This window comes from Schistocerca serialis, chromosome 8, assembly GCF_023864345.2.
Source record: "Schistocerca serialis cubense isolate TAMUIC-IGC-003099 chromosome 8, iqSchSeri2.2, whole genome shotgun sequence".
NCBI lineage: Eukaryota > Metazoa > Arthropoda > Insecta > Orthoptera > Acrididae > Schistocerca > Schistocerca serialis.
This window is the reverse complement of record NC_064645.1, coordinates 195937493-195955298: the sequence shown is the minus strand read 5'-3', so window position 1 is coordinate 195955298 and position 17806 is coordinate 195937493. Positions and strand designations below refer to the sequence as shown.

Here is a 17806-nt window from a genome sequence, read left to right as displayed (position 1 = left end):
CTCGCTAGTTTACAGATGTGTTTGCAGCATCATCTTTGATATGTACGGCTTTGGTCAGTTGGCTCCATACTACCTGGGCGGAGAACTCTGGTATGTGAACAGTGTACATACGCCTGTCTGCAGTTCCTGTCGTGGTAAATCGTCTTCCACTGTCCTCCACTCTGTTGCCAAGGAAAATGTTTCGACTTGGTTGTACATGATGAAGGAATGTTGACTTGTATATTGTTATAAATATTATGTCAATGACTGTAAAAATGACTAAACCAGGCAACAAACACATTACTATAAAACTGACATGCCCACTAAATTAGAATGAATCGTTTTCTTAAAAATGCTACAACTTTTAAATTATCTCTTGTGATTCGGTTCCTGTAGCAGGTTATTGAAAATTTTATGTTCCAGATTTAGTCCGTTTACTTTGTCTCTTTAGTGTGTACAAAGTGTAGGAAATTGACAAGCATATGCCACTCTGTTCCCGAAATCCGTTGTGTAACACCTTGTAATTTCATCAAAACTGGACCTATGTAGTAGCTGAAAATGCTGATAATATTTTTGATGCCCTGGTTCTTATAACCCGCTCTCGAATTACCAATACATGTCTGCACGACATAGAGTGGCAACACAAATACTGCTTGATGATGCTTCACTTCAGATAGAATAGATGCCAAAAAACCTTGTGTATTAAACATTAGATTGAGAGCTATATGCTTTTCCACATTTTAAAATCAGTGCATTTTATTAGTACATCCGTGTCCGCCCCCGGTAGCTGAGTGGTCAGTGCGACAGAATAATAATCCTTAGGGCCCGGGTTCGATTCCCAGCTGGGTCGGAGATTTTCTCCCTCAGTGACTGGGTGTTGTGTTGTCCTAATCATCATCATTTCATCCCCATCGACGCGCAAGTCGTCGAAGTGGCGTCAGATCGAAAGAATTGCACCAGGCGAACGGTCAACCCGCCGGGAGGCCCTAGCCACACGCCATTATCATTATAGTACATCCGTAAATTTTTGTGTGTATAGCGTAATGAGTAACCCGTGATCTAGAGTTTTATGTATTTACTTTTTGAGTCATCAGTCTTCGGACTGGTTTGAAGTGGCCCGCCACCAGTTAGTAATCTCCTGTACCAACCTCTTCATCTCAGAGCTATGTTCTCAATAGTTTACTGGATATATACCGTCCCTGCCTTCCTCTACAGTTCTTGCCCCGTGTAGTTCCCTCTAGCAACGCAGAAGTCGTCCGCTGATGTCTTAACAGTTAACCTGTCATCTTGCCACTTCTCCGTGTCAGTATTTTCCACATATTTTTTTTCCTCTCCGATTCTGCGTAGAACCAGCTCATTCTTTACAGTATTACTCGACCGAATTTTCAGCATTCGTCTGTAGCACCTTATCTGTAACGCTTCGATGCTCTTCATATTTTCCCTGAGTCCATATTTCACCACCATTAACTGCTGTGCTCAAAACACACATTCTTAGAAATTGCTTCCTGAATACCTATGTTTCATAATAGAAGACTTCTCTTCACCAGATATACCCTTTTGGCCAGTACTAGTTTGCTTTTGATGTCCTCCTTGCGCCGTCCGGCATTGGTTATTTTGCTGCCTATGTAGTAGAATTCCTTAACTTCATCTACTTCATAACCATCAATCCTGTTTCTCGCTGTTCTCAGTTCTACTACTTCTCATTACTTTCGTCTTTCTTCAGTTTACTTTCAAACTACAGTCTGAACTAATTACATTGTTCCTTCAATTAAGCACATCATATAATTCTTCTTCACTAAGGATAGCAATACCATTAGCGAATCGCATCACTGATATCCTTTCACCTTAATTTTAATTCGACTCCTGAAACTTCCTTTATTCCATCATTGCTTCTTCGATGTACAGATAGAACAGTATAGGGGAAAGACTATACGCTCGTCTTACACCCTTTTTAATCCGAGCACTTCGTTCTTAGTCGTCCCTTCTTATTATTCCCTCTTGACTGATGTACATATTGTGTATTATTCGTCTCTCACTATAGCTTACCTGTATTTTTCTCGGAATTTCGAACGTCTTGCACCATTTGACATTGTGCACGCTTTTTCCAGGTCCACAAATCCTTTGAATGTGTTTAGATTTTTCGTTAGTGTTGCCTCCATTATCAAGCGCACCGTTATAATTGCCTCTGTGGTGCTCTTACCTTTTCTAAAGCCAAACAGTTGCTCAATTTTCTATTCCTCTGTACGTTATTCTTGTCAGCAATTTAGATGCATGAACTGTTAAGGTAATGTTGTGACAATTCTCGCTCTTGTCAGGTCTTGTAGTCTTCGGAATTGTGTGGAAGATATTTTTCCGAGAGTCAGATGTTATGTCGCCAGTCTCATACAACAACGTGAATAGTTGTTTTTGTTGCCACGTCTCACAATAATTTTAGAAATCCTGATGAAATGTTATCTATCCCTTCTACATTATTTGATCTGAAGTCATCCAAAGCTCTCTTACATTCTGATACTAGTATTGGATCCCCTCTATCTTCTAAATCGCCTCCTGTTTCTTGTTCTTCTATCATATCAGACAAATCTTCGTCCTCACAGAGGCCTTCAATATACTCTTCCCACCTATTCGCTGTCTCCACTGCATTTGACAGAGGAATTTCAATTTTACCTATAATGTTATCACCCTTGCTTTTAATTTCCCCGAAGGTTATTTTGACTTTTCTATATGCTGAGTCAGTGCTTCCGATGAGCATTTCGTTTTCGATTTCTTCACGTTTCTCACCCAGCCATTTCGTCTTAGCTTTCCTACACTTCCTATTTATTCCATTCCTTAGCGACTTGTGTTTCCGTATTCCTGAATTTCCCTGAACATTTTTGTACTTCCTTCAACCGATCAACTAAAATATTTCTTCGGTTACCTGGAGTTTCTTTGCAATTACCTTCTTTATACCTTTTTTTCTTTCCTACGTCTGTGACTGCCCATTTTTTAGATGTCCATTCCTCTTCAACTGTGCTGCTTACTGAGCTATTCCTTGTTGCTGTATGTATAGTCTTAGAGAATTTTAGAGGTATCTCTTCATTTCGTAGTATTTCCGTATCCCATTCTTTGCATATTGATCCTTCTTGACTAATCTTTTACACTTTAGCTTGTTCTTCATCACTACTACATTGTGGTCTGAGTCTATATGTGCTCCTTGTTATGACTTACAATCCAGTATCTGATTCGAAATTTTCGTCTGCCCATGATGTAGTCTAACTGAAATCTACCCGTATCAACTGGCCTTTGCCAAGTATAGGTCCTCCTGTTGTAATTCTTGAACAGAGTATTCCATACTACTAGCTCAAATTTATTACAGAATCAATTAGTCTTTCCCCTCTCTCACTCTTTATCCCAAACCCATATTCCCCTGTAAACTTTTCTCCTACTTCTTCCCCCACCACTCTCTTCCAGTCCAAAATAACCATTACATTTTCTTCTCCTATTACTGTATTACACTTTCAATATGCTCATACACTTTCTTCATCTCTTCATCTTCAGCCTGCGGCGTCGGCATGTATACCTGAAGTATCGCTGTCGGTGTTGGTTTGCTGTCGATTCTGATAAGAACAACCCTATCACTGAACTGTTCACAGTAACACTCTCTCTACCCTTCCTTCCCATTCATAACGAATCCTACTCCGGTTATTACATTGTGATCTAAGAGTTCAACTTTAAGATGTAAATCATCCTACTGATGGACTGGAGGACGTCTCATTTTTGTCAAATATGTCGGACAGCACACAGCAACGAGAAGCACATATTTTTGGGAAGCTTCCAAATGTTATCTTACTTAGTTGACAAAAATTCACGAAACACGAAGTAGAGCATTAGGAACTCTCGATGTGTGTCAAGGGGCATTAGCTTGCAGAAATATAAGCCCATGATGGCTTGACATGAAGGGTAAGAATACAGAGAACAGAACATCGTCGAGATACCACTGTGCTGTAAGGGTGCCTTGGGGTTCTGGTATGAAAATAAATGGTACCCACAGCACCATACCTGGCTGTCAGGCTGTAGAGCGGGTGGCTGAGCCGTGATGACAAGCGAAGACGCCTCTGGAAACGCTACGGACAGCAATGGGGTAGCAGCCTGACTGTCACCCAGCATACGTCCCTGGAACCGGGAGTGATGACGTAGGGTGCCATTTACTTCCATAACAGGAATTATTTGGTTGTTCTTCGTGGCACCCATGGAGCTCAGCGGTATGTCAGTGATCCTTTACATCTGATTGATTGCGCTTTATGATAAGCCATTCTGGGCTTACACTGCAGGCCGCCCATACACGGTGAGAGATTGTACTGCTTGTTTTGGTGCTTGCCAAACCTGTCCTTGGCTGGGAAGATCAACGGATTACTCCCCAAATGAGAACGTTTGGAACATTATGGGCAGAGCCTCCAGCAAGGTAGGGATTATGATGATCTAACACGCCAGTTAGTCAGAATTTGGCACTATATCCCTCAGGAGGGCTTTGAACAACTCTGACAACCAATGACAATCCGAACAACTACTTGCATAAGCGCCAGATGAGGACCAGCACGTTACTAAACTGGTCAATTTTGAAGCTCTGTGTCTTAAATAAATTATTCATTTTTTTAATTGCAGTCATTTCTCTGCACATGTACATCATATCTACCGATTTCCTGTCCCATTCGGATAATTACTTCCCGATGCGTCGTTGTTTATTTTGTCTTAGGATGTATATAGGTCGATCAAAAGGTATCGGAGAGGTCATTGATGCATGCGTAACGTACAAATGATTATACAAAGCAATTAAACAGAGAAACAGAGGTTTATTTAAATGTGTAGTTGTTGTATTCAAGAAGAAAGACTTGTTTTTCGATGAAGACAAGTACATAAGAAATTATATATATTATAGAATCACTCTGAAAACTGTCATTTTGTGTCAAATTCTATTCAAAACTCTATTTACCAATAGTATTCCACAACACTCTATTTCACGCTTTGAACAACCGAGCCACCGACAGCTTCCAGTTACGGTGAATGCATTATCTACATCTACATCCGTAGTCCGCAAGCCACCTGACGGTGTGTGGCGGAGGGTACCTTGAGAACCTCTGTCGGTTCTCCCTTATAGTTCAGTAGCTGTAGAACTGCCGTCCGTGTGTTGCAGATGCGAAGCAATGGTCTAAGGGGAACGGAATCCACAACTCGCCGTTGTCTCGCAGAAACAAGAATATCAGTACATTGAATTATCGTATCGTAATTATTCTAGACCATTGAACAGTAAAGCGTTATTTGCGTGCAAATAGCTATCCACTGGGACATGTGCAGAACACCGGGGTAACGTTCAGGTTATCTACCGGGGACTACTCCTATGAGCTTAGACTAGGCTCAAAGCAACTCCTTGTTTCTGCCGCGCACTTGCCATTGTCAGTCAAGAAACAACATGTACACGACTACTTTGTATTTTGCAATTACGAACCTTTCAGATGATTCATTGAAACACCTTCACTACATTGTCACCCTTACATAAATTTTGCGTAAATAGCGGTAACGCTCAAGTTGGCTAACCTGGTTCACCTCACGCTCATGGCAACAGCTACTTGTACACAGGTTGATGAAAAGGCATCCGAGAGGTCATTGATGCTTGTGTAACGGACAGATGATTATACGAACAGCTGCCATTGTCAGTCAAGAACACCACATTGTCAGCCTCGTAGATGAAATTTTTCGTGTCTATATCAGATATTAATCAGAACTGCAGTTTTAGAACCTGCGAATTCATTATTTGATACATTTAAAAATAATACATCATTTCATGTTTCGTTAAAATGTACGTTTGCAGGCAGTTAACAATTGTAAGATTTATTACCAAAGTCTTTTCATTTGTTCTGGCACCTTTTGATAGCTCACACCGGCATTCAAAAAACGGTATGGTACCTCAAAAGCTTTGTAAGTTTGACGACTACTGTCCTAGACTGGCGTGTTTATATATGCTCTAAGCTAGGGATATTAGACCAGTTATTAACATTTCTTAAAGGCTGAAAAAAAGGTTATTATTACATTTTATTATGTTCTCAGCAGTACGTCGTTTCGTTTATAAAATGAATAGACATGAAAGTTAATTTCGTCACTTTAGTTGAGTGTGCTGTTTTTTTCCCAAACTGCTGCGTTAAGTTGAGCCAGTTATTGTCCCTTTGACTTACCATTCGCTATTTTTTCGCATTGTTTGCGGTGCCCGGAGCGGCGGAATATTATTGAAATCAATTGGATGCGAATTCTAGGGCCCTATTTTTCTTATACTGCTCACATTTTCCACGTTGTCCTTGTTTTCAGCACCTTATAGCCGTCGTTCACCAGCGACAAACTTTAATAACTTGAATGTTTACCGAGCATTAGCGCTCTGGGACTGAGGACATTGAATAACATTTAACGAAGTTTATGTTTCATCTCATTTTAGGAAAGGGGGTCCTCCACAATGTTTGGCTAATTCATCAATTTCTACTGCGTCTGGATGCACTATTTAGCACTAGAACGAAATGTTCTTATACAACATATGTGAAATGAAGGCGAACGAATCATCTGATCAGCCTGTCAGCGCCTGCGTCACACTAAAGTTCTGAAATGCAACAGCAAAATACCATTTAAAATGAGATCGTATCGTTCTTCTCCAGATATCAGGCTCGTTCGATATAACAGGCTCATGTAGGCGGGAAACCGGGAAGTATTTTCGACCGCGGTTTGGTGACACTTCGCTGCTCCCATCTTGTAATAGGCAGTAATCGACGTTCGCTGATCTTTGGTTGGCACACTCAATCATTCATCAATGGCTGAGCGCCGGGGGCTGCCAATTATCTGCTGTAAACTCTCGCCATTCTTCGAGAAGACGATCGCGATTTTCAACACAGGGTACCGTTCACAAAATAGCTATCTAGTTAATACGTTACTTCTTGCTGATATACAGCAGCTTTAACTAACTAAACTTTGCGGTAAAGTGTGGTGGTGGTTGCCCTGTAAAACTACAACAGCATTCGACTTGCCGAATTATTCACATTAATAATGCAGTCAGAAATTTGGAAAATTATGAATTTTTTACTGATTTAGGTGAGTGTGTACACTAGTGGATGTCACTGATGTCACGAAAGCTACTCCCTGTGTTTGTTTGTGGTATACAGTGTAGTGGGAGAGCAGTTTGTAGGTAAATATGCTGTTTCCACTGCCGCACGTTAACGTATGCGGTTTGTCGGATAACACTTCTGACTGCTGCGGAACGGAATCAGCAGGTAATGTAGTTAACTCATGATTGTGATGTTACTGATGGGACTTGGGCACTCGGCAAGAGTCTGGCCTAGAGGTATTTACTGAATTTGCAAGATAGGATTGGCAAGCCGGCAAACACATTACCACACGCACTACTCGACATCGGCAGATGCCATGTTGAAATTTCTCAATAAATGTGTGCTCCATGCTTAGCCAATAACGCGAGTCAGTAACGATTTGAAGTTTAGACAGATTGCAGCAGGAATGCTTCCAATTCTACTGGTGCCTAACATACCGTTACTGTTTTGTCAGGCAGGCCACATGTTACAAGCAGGGCGTTGCAACCGAATGCTGTTCTAAAGTAATATTGCGCAAAAAGTTTGCGACAACCCTGTCCACAACATTAAACTGTATTCCTATACGAAAGTCGGTTTGCTGTACATAAGTTCCATGGACAGGACATTCCGTCAGAACACCCGAATCGCAACTCTCGTGTAACTTACAGGCGTACATCTTCCGAAGAGAAAAGAAGTGGAGATCACGGTATAATGACTCATCGACGATGAAGACAAACTGAGACTGCATTCCCTACACAGTATATATATATAATGTTTGTGTGTGTGTGTGGGTGTGTGTGAATGTGTATACCACAGCTCCTCCTAAACCAATGGGCCAATCTGAATCAATCTTGGCACACATATCTCATAATGTCAAGCAACAACCCGTGTGCGGGTAGGAACCACATAACTACCGTAGTACAGAAGATATGGCATCTTAAACAATGGAATGCGTGAAAAACTGTCACGTCATATATGACGTTTAAGTGTATTACTTCTTTGTTAATAACTGTATTTGCAATAAATTTCGCAGGCAGTATTCACATATTCCGCTAAATGTACCACCAGAAGTGTATCAAAGTACCACCCAAAGTTCAGGATACATGACGTCATAAACGCTGAGAAGCCTGAGAAACTGCCGCATTGAGCAAGACGTTTAAATTTATTACTTGCTTTCAATTTACTCTATTCACAAAAAAAAGAAAGAAAAAAGAAAAAGAAATTGTAGACAGTTTCCACATATGTACCTACAAAATTAGATTATTGTGTGACACATAGATCAGGACATTTGACGTCATAAACACTGAGATGTGTGATAAATTCCGCACCATGTATGACGTTTACGTTTGTTACTTATTTGCTACATATTTCGCTGACAGTATCCACACATGCCACTGATTGTACGTACACAAATACATAGTTGCACGACACACAGTTCAAGAGATACACTATGTGATCAAAAGTATCCGGACACCACCAAAAACATACGATCTTCATATTAGGTGCATTGTTCTGCACCTACTGGCAGGTATCAGCGAGCTCGGAAGTCATTAGACATCGCGAGAGAGCTGAATCGAGAGCTCCGTTGAACTCACAGACTTCGAACGTGGTTAGGTGCTTGGGTGTCACATTTGTCATACGTCTGTACGCGAGATTTCCACACTCCTAAACATCCCTAGGTCCACTTTTTCCGATGTGATAGTGACGTGGAAACGTGGAAGGACACGTACAGCACAAAAGCGTACAGGCCGACCTCGTCTGTTGACTGACAGAGACCGCCGACAGTTTAAGAGAGTCCTAGTGTGTAATAGGCAGACATTTATCCAGACCATCACACAGGAGTTCCAAACTGCAAGTACTATGACAGCTAGGCGGGAGATGAGAAAACTGGGATTTCATGGTTGAGCGGTTGCTCATAAGTCACACATCACGCCGGTAAATGCCTGAGAGCTGGTACCTCAGGATAAGGTTACGATTGTGGACGGGGCCGTAATCAGATACTCTCAGTTGCACAACAAATACGTAAACTTTGTTTAAAGAAATTAAAATTTTAAAACAGTTTCTTAAAAAAACACAACTGACTGTAAAACGGCTGAAGGCCTGAATTAGAAGTCAGAAGAACAATTCCATATAGCACATATTAAGATAAATGCTTCGTGTTAAAACAAACTATAACACAGCAACTGTCTTATTATAAAAGAAGTGAAATTATTACTCGGCTGAAGGCCACAAACAATTTCAAATAGCAAGCAGCTGAAGGCCGGAATTAGAAGTTAGGAAAACAATTTCAAATAGCACACATTTTTAAAAAAGTACCTTGCTTTGAAAACAAGCCTCCTTAAAAAGAAACAACTTATTGTAACACGGCAGAAGTCCTTAATATGAAAGAAGTGAAATCATTGCTTGGCTGAAAGCCACACACAGCTTCAAATAACAAACGGCTGAAGGCCTGAATTAGAAGCTAGAAGAACAATTCCAAATAGCACTTTTAAAATAAATACCTTGCTTTTAAAACATGTTTGCTAAAAAAAAAATTACTGTAACACGGCTGAAGGCCTTATCACGAAGAAAGTGAAATTATTGCTCGGCTGAAGGCTACACCATCAATAATTAGAAAACTACAAATATCCTTAAAACAAACATCACAATCCAATGAAGCAGGACAAGCGTTCTCAGCAAGTGTTCCAAGGATCGGCCTGGGGAGGTAACTCAAACATAAGGTAAGGTGAGACAGTCAGCCAAGAGTTGTACTCACATAACTGGATGGCACTTCAACTAGGGGCAGCTTAATCGCCGACCGACCAACTAACCAATCCGCCTAACGCCCGATCACCGGTACAGCGACGGAATATTTTTAGGCAAGGGCGAAGAGGCAGACAGCACTAGGTCTTCAAAAAACACCCAATGACTAAAGAAACACTAGAACCAACGTAATCTAAAAAAAAAAAAAGTATGCACAGTACAAGAGGCTGTCGAACTACACGCCGTGACGGACATCATCAACATGACGAGGAAAGGTACAGTGCCGAAAAAGTACGCTAACCTCCAGGGCGGGGCGTTAGCGGCCCCAAGGTAGAAAACACCGCTGGTTGCACTTCACTAATAACAATAATACTAAATTCAATGACGAATAACAAATAGAGAAAGACGGCTGCCATATTTCACCCCCTCGAAACACTTCACTCATTGCCGCCAGACTCAGCGGCCTTGGGAGCAACAACCCTCCGACCAAAGGCGAGATCTCAGAATAGTCGAGGTTGCATTAGCAGTTAACCCTTCAGTCACCTTAAACGCCTAGAGTTCGGTGTGCAACGAAGTCGCCACTCTCGCAGCTACTCCTCCTCGATCTGACACTGTCAGCACACCGCCAGCGGCCCCGGCTTGCCCTGGCGCTGCTCGGACCTCCACGCTGCTGCACCCGAACCAACCTGATGTCCGTTCGCAACTCCCTCGCAATCCAGCACGCAGACAGCATTAAAATAACTGCTCATTCAAAAGCGGAAGGTACACACGGATCCGGGTAAACAATTCCACCAACAACTCACAATACTAAAGCCAGTCACTGTGAAACAACACGGACCAATTAAAGTCGGCACAAACACAGAGAAGCCAGAAGCGGTCGGAAGACCAAATGCACGTCGTCCGCTGCGACGGCCGACCGAACGACCAACCAAAGGTCGTCCACACTCAGGCCAGGCACTGGAAAGATCCCAGTATACATCGTCGACTGACAACTTATTGCCATGAGGTCACTTCGACGGGTGGACACTCACACACTCAGGTGCAAGTTTCGCTACTCGAATATCACGGTCCATTTAACGAAAACTCACTGAATCCAGTCCTTGACGTGGTCGTGCACTTTTGCGACCACATCCTCCCATCGTACAGTGCACGTGTGTCGCCAGCGGTCGGGCGAGTACTGGCTGTCCGGACCTCACGGCTTCTCTGTCCCAACTCAACTCGCTCGACACACACGAGCCAGAAATACTAGAGGCTGCCCCAAAGATGGTACCACAGTACGCGCTATCGATAAGCGCTACTGCTGCCACTCACGGACAGACGAGGCGAGCAAGCGTAGTGGCGCCAGTGAACACACTAAGAAAACGAGGCGCCACCTTCGCTATTACAAGATGCCAAGCTAAGAACGGCATCAACGAGAGCCGCACACGGCTCAATACCACACGACGCCACGCTTGTTGTAAGTAGCGTATATATTTGACGATTGAACAGTGGAAAATCATTGTGAGGAGTGGCGAATCACGGTACACAATGTGGCGATCCAATGGCATGCAGTGGGTATGACGAATGCCCTGTAAACGTCATCTGCCAGCGTGTGTAGCGCCAACAGTAAGATTCGGCGGCGGTGGTGTTACGGTGTGGTCGTGTTTTTCATGGAAAGGGCTTGCACCCCTTGTTGTTTTGCGTGGAACTATCACAGCACATGTGTACTTTGATGTTTTAAGCACTATCTTGCTCCACGCTGTTGAAGAGTTGGGAATGGCGACTGCATCTTCGAACACGATGGGACATCTGTTCATAATGCAAGGCCTGTGACGGAGTGGTTACACGACAATAACATCCCTGTAATGGACTTGCCTGCACAGGGTCCGGACCTTTGGGGTGTTTTGGCACGCCGACTTCGTGCCAGGCCTCACCTACCGACATCGATACCTCTTCTCAGTGCAGCACTCCTTGAAGAATTGGCTGCCATTCCCCAAGAAACCATCCAGCATCTGATTGAACTTATTCCTGCGAGAGTGGAAGCTGTTATCAAGGCTAAGGGTGGGCCAACACCATATTGAATTCCAGCCTTATCGATGGAGAGCGCCACGAACTCGTAATCATTTTCGTCCAGGTGTCCGGATACTTTTGATTGGAAATACGTGATGAAATTCCATATCATGGATAAATTTTTTTGGCGTCTTTCAACCATGAAGTACAGACGTCTGTTGGCGAAAGCGAGTGCCGTCTACAGAAGTAAGAAGAGGTATTTACTTAGAGACGTTTACAAAATCGTTTTATAGTCAGGCGAAGCGGCTGGGCCCGGTATACAGAAAATGCCGGAATCATGTTTCTTAATTGGGGCTCAGTACGTACACTTTTGCACATTATAAATATTGCTCTGTGTGACTGTTTCATAATTTCAAAGGTGTTTTCACGAATACATGGAACTTGAAATTTTTGGCAATAATAAACCGGTCTTACTCCTCTCACAGCAGCTTTATCGCGAATAGGCATCAAGCGTTTTAACAAAAGGATGAAAACGTAAATATCATCGTCGGAGGAGAGACTGAACAGCTCTTCTATCGATCTCAGGTGCCAACTTTTGACTATCCCGAAATCTGGAGTCGAATGCTCCCGTGTGTGCACCGGACTCATCGAATTTCCTGTACTCTGAGTAGAACTTAATCTTGGTAAATCATTCACTGACTACGACAGTTTTAATTATACTTAAATTATACTGCCTTGCGATACCTTTTCAAACAGCCAAGAGCACTAACGCTTTCGCTTACGGGACAGGGATGTTGGCCGCCTCGCATATTGCCGACGAGGGCTGCTGAGCCGACCAGAAGGGGTGTGGTTTCTTGAGCAATCCGCACATCCAGATTGATAAATACTGTGATGGTTGCAACGTCCCGCTTCAGGTACTCGCTATGCAAACATTTAGAAAACTTCCTCCTTCTCAAACATGAGATTTACACTAAACACTGGTAGATGTGGTATACGGATTGCTCCCTGTGGGGGAGAGGAAGACTGACGTCTGGAGTGGTATTGGGCCACCAGTCTCGGCTAACACTACCCAGACAGATATATGACAATCCAACGCCGCAGAGCAATGGAAAAGAGAGAGAGACAGAAGAACAGAAGGAGGGAAAGACTGCCTGTCTGGTATGTCATACTACAACACTCACACAACAGTCGAATCTCGACATAAATGCTGAAAAATCCTTTGAAATGGTTTGTTTCTTTTGTACGGTGTTTGTGTTTTCACAACGACTGTCTCAGTACCGAAATTGTGAACAACAGAGGAACGTTTCTCGTTAGACGGCCTAATGAAAGTTTTAACTAATTCTTCTTTTCAAGAAAACAGTGACCACTGCCACTGCAAAATATTGATGTTGTTGTTGTTGTGGTCTTCAGTCCTGAGACTGGTTTGATGCAGCTCTCCATGCTACTCTATCCTGTGCAAGCTTTTTCATCTCCCCGTACCTACTGCAACCTACATCCTTCTGAATCTGCTTAGTGTATTCATCTCTTGGTCTCCCCCTACGATTTTTACCCTCCACGCTGCCCTCCAATACTAAATTGGTGATCCCTTGATGCCTCAGAACATGTCCTACCAACCGATCCCTTCTTCTGGTCAAGTTGTGCCACAAACTTCTCTTCTCCCCAATCCTATTCAATACTTCCTCATTAGTTATGTGATCTACCCATCTAATCTTCAGCATTCTTCTGTAGCACCACATTTCGAAATCTTCTATTCTCTTCTTGTCCAAACTATTTATCGTCCATGTTTCACTTCTATACATGGCTACACTCCATACGAATACTTTCAGAAATGACTTCCTGACACTTAAATCAATACTGGATGTTAACAAATTTCTCTTCTTCAGAAACGCTTTCCTCGCCATTGCCAGCCTACATTTTATATCCTCTCTACTTCGACCATCATCAGTTATTTTGCTCCCCAAATAGCAAAACTCCTTTACTACTTTAAGTGCCTCATTTCCTAATCTAATTCCCTCAGCATCACCCGACTTAATTAGACTACATTCCATTATCCTTGTTTTGCTTTTGTTGATGTTCATCTTATATCCTCCTTTCAAGACACTGTCCATTCCATTCAACTGCTCTTCCAAGTCCTTTGCTGTCTCTGACAGAATTACAATGTCATCGGCGAACCTCAAAATTTTTATTTCTTCTCCATGAATTTTAATACCTACTCCGAATTTTTTTTTGTTTCCTTTACTACTTGCTCAATATACAGATTGAACAACATCGGGGACAGGCTACAACCCTGTCTTACTCCCTTCCCAACCACTGCTTCCCTTTCATGTCCCTCGACTCTTATAACTGCCATCTGGTTTCTGTACAAATTGTAAATAGCCTTTCGCTCCCTGTATTTTACCCCTGCCACCTTTAGAATTTGAAAGAGAGTATTCCAGTCAACATTGTCAAAAGCTTTCTCTAAGTCTACAAATGCTAGAAACGTAGGTTTGCCTTTCCTTAATCTTTCTTCCAAGATAAGTCGTAAGGTCAGTATTGCCTCACGTGTTCCAGTGTTTCTACGGAATCCAAACTGATCTTCCCCGAGGTTGGCTTCTACTAGTTTTTCCATTCGTCTGTAAAGAATTCGTGTTAGTATTTTGCAGCTGTGACTTATTAAGCTGATAGTTCGGTAATTTTCACATCTGTCAACACCTGCTTTCTTTGGGATTGGAATTATTATATTCTTCTTGAAGTCTGAGGGTATTTCGCCTGTTTCATACATCTTGCTCACCAGATGGTAGAGTTTTGTCAGGACTGGCTCTCCCACGGCCGTCAGTAGTTCCAATGGAATATTGTCTACTCCGGGGGCCTTGTTTCGACTCAGGTCTTTCAGTGCTCTGTCAAACTCTTCACGCAGTATCGTATCTCCCATTTCATCTTCATCTACATCCTCTTCCATTTCCATAACATTGTCCTCAAGTACATCGCCCTTGTATAGACCCTCAATATACTCCTTCCACCTTTCTGCTTTCCCTTCTTTGCTTAGAACTGGGTTTCCATCTGAGCTCTTGATATTCATACAAGTGGTTCTCTTTTCTCCAAAGGTCTCTTTAATTTTCCTGTAGGCTCTATCTATCTTACCCCTAGTGAGATAAGCCTCTACATCCTTACATTTGTCCTCTAGCCATCCCTGCTTAGCCATTTTGCACTTCCTGTCGATATCATTTTTGAGACGTTTGTATTCCTTTTTGCCTGTTTCACTTACTGCATTTTTATATTTTCTCCTTTCATCAATTAAATTCAATATTTCTTCTGTTACCCAAGGATTTCTACTAGCCCTCGTCTTTTTACCTACTTAATCCTCTGCTGCCTTCACTACTTCATCCCTCAAAGCTACCCATTCTTCTTCTACTGTATTTATTTCCCCCATTCCTGCCAATTGCTCCCTTATGCTCTCCCTGAATCTCTGTACAACCTCTGGTTCTTTCAGTTTATCCAGGTCCCATCTCCTTAAATTCCCACCTTTTGGCAGTTTCTTCAGTTTTAATCTACAGGTCATAACCAATAGATTGTGGTCAGAGTCCACATCTGCCCCTGGAAATGTCTTACAATTTAAAACCTGGTTCCTAAATCTCTGTCTTACCATTATATAATCTATCTGATACCTTTTAGTATCTCCAGGGTTCTTCCATGTATACAACCTTCTTTCATGATTCTTAAACCAAGTGTTAGTTATGATTATGTTGTGCTCTGTGCAAAATTCTACCAGGCGGCTTCCTCTTTCATTTCTGTCCCCCAATCCATATTCACCTACTATGTTTCCTTCTCTCCCTTTTCCTACACTCGAATTCCAGTCACCCATGACTATTAAATTTTCGTCTCCCTTCACAATCTGAATAATTTCTTTTATTTCATCATACATTTCTTCAATTTCTTCGTCATCTGCAGAGCTAGTTGGCATATAAACTTGTACTACTGTAGTAGGTGTGGGCTTCGTATCTATCTTGGCCACAATAATGCGTAAAAATATTGATATAACGTGCATAATACACACACACAAAGCCGCGTGTTGAAAACGTACACTCCCGCGCGTATCCAACCGCGCACTCGCACAGACACATACACACACACACACACACACACACACATGCAAAGAAACAAAAGCATAAGCGCTTGCACACACATGAACTCAGAGTGCAATCGACGATAACATACATCCTCTTGAAACAGTCAAGTGTTACTGGAAAATTACGGCTGCTCAGTTGCATTGTACATAAGTAGTGTTCATTACTATACTATCTTAACAGAAGATACAAGCGTACAATATTCCCTGCACGTGGGTACACCTAATTACTGAAATACACTTCTGAATTTTACGTTAGTGCCTTGGAAACGGAAGGCAGAAATCATATTACAGGGTTCAACGTTACTTCGACAGCATGGTCATTGGACTACATGCTCGGATTGCGAGAAAATTGGAAAGGAAATCGACCATGCGTTTTTAAAGGAATCATCTCGGCATTTGCTAGAATTGATTCAGGGTAATGACGAAAAATCTAAGTCCGAATGGCCGAACGGGAATTTGAACCAAAGATCTGACGCACGCCGTTCTAGCATGCTAACCACTGCGCCATCTCGGTTATTCCTTTGAAAAGCGTTTCATAAACTATCAGAAAGCAGCTCAAGATCTCAAAGGCAACTTCGTAAATTTTCTGAGACAGGAAATATCTTTGCGGACAAAATCTACCAAATGTCGGGTCAATATCATTCAGTTTTCATAATCATTGTTTACTTAACAATAATTGACATGTGTTGTACTATCACGTAGAACAACATACCAAATCTTAACAGTTGTTTCGTCTCCGAACCTGCAGTTGACCACTTTTCACATTTTTACAATCATGTGCGTCCTTCATTCAATTTGGATAGTGTAATACAAGTAGCGCTCTCTTGCCTAAGACAGTCCACGGCAATTAGATTTTATTCAATAGCCATTCACTATCTTACTTCCCCTGATTCTTCTGCAGTTCTTTGACTTCTAGAAGTAGATATTCTTATTTCCACAACTGTGTGTCTTTCGGGGTGTTACTCACTTGTAATTTCCATTCAGTGGTGAGTACACTGTGCATCCCTTTCGACAATCCTCTGTTCTGGGTAGATGTATATCGCCTCAGATTCTTTGCAGCTGTGATACTTGCATTTCGTTTGCTATTCTAAAGACTTCCTTGTGTTGCCAACTTCTTCTCCCAATGACGAAGGCTGTACGCTGCGTAAAATCCAAACGACTTCTTTCACTTACCTGTTTGAACTGACTCCTTTCAAATGGTTCAAATGGCTCTGAGCACTCTGGGACTTAACTTCTGAGGTCATCAGTCCCCTAGAACTTAGAACTACTTAAATCTGACTAACCTAAGGACATCACACACATACATGCCCGAGGCAGACTGTAGCGCCTAGAACCGCTCAGCCACTCCGGCCGGCTGACTCCTTTCACAGCAGCTGTTACAATAAGTATTACATTTCCCTCAGTTTTCTCCACAAGGAAGATGAGTGAATTTTCGGGAAGTCCATATCGTTCCAGTGGTAAAACATCATCATCTTCGTTATCATCAGTGAGGACGTGTGTAACTGTCCTGTATCGTATTTTACGATGAGACATGATTCCTCTTTCCGTTGTCTGATGTAATCTGAAAACCAAAAAATGTGGTCCATGCTTCCGAATGCTGCGTCTGCAGATGACGAAACTAAATACCAGTGCAATGAACCTAACAGCGCCTGTAGCCACAGAACTGTGGTAAGGGCGCAGACCACCGCAGTCAACACGCCGTGCCCACAAAGAACCCTCACCGCGAGTTACTTCTTCACTCTGATCTATTCTCTTGATGCAATGACCGAGTCCTCGGACTGTAACCACCTTTCGAGAAGCTTCTACTTCAGGGAAGAATGCGGTAGTGTTTCTTCTGTACGATCATACTCCAGTCAGCAGTATTCCCCTCCTCCCACCATCGGAGACATCCAGTCAT

At 42.4% G+C, this 17806-nt stretch overlaps 1 protein-coding gene across 1 annotated transcript in view; it reads right to left on the bottom strand.

The window, feature by feature from the left end:
- LOC126416346 (hemicentin-2-like) overlaps positions 1-17806 on the bottom strand; it is an 856604-nt gene that overhangs the window by 219907 nt on the left and 618891 nt on the right. The window lies entirely within an intron of this gene.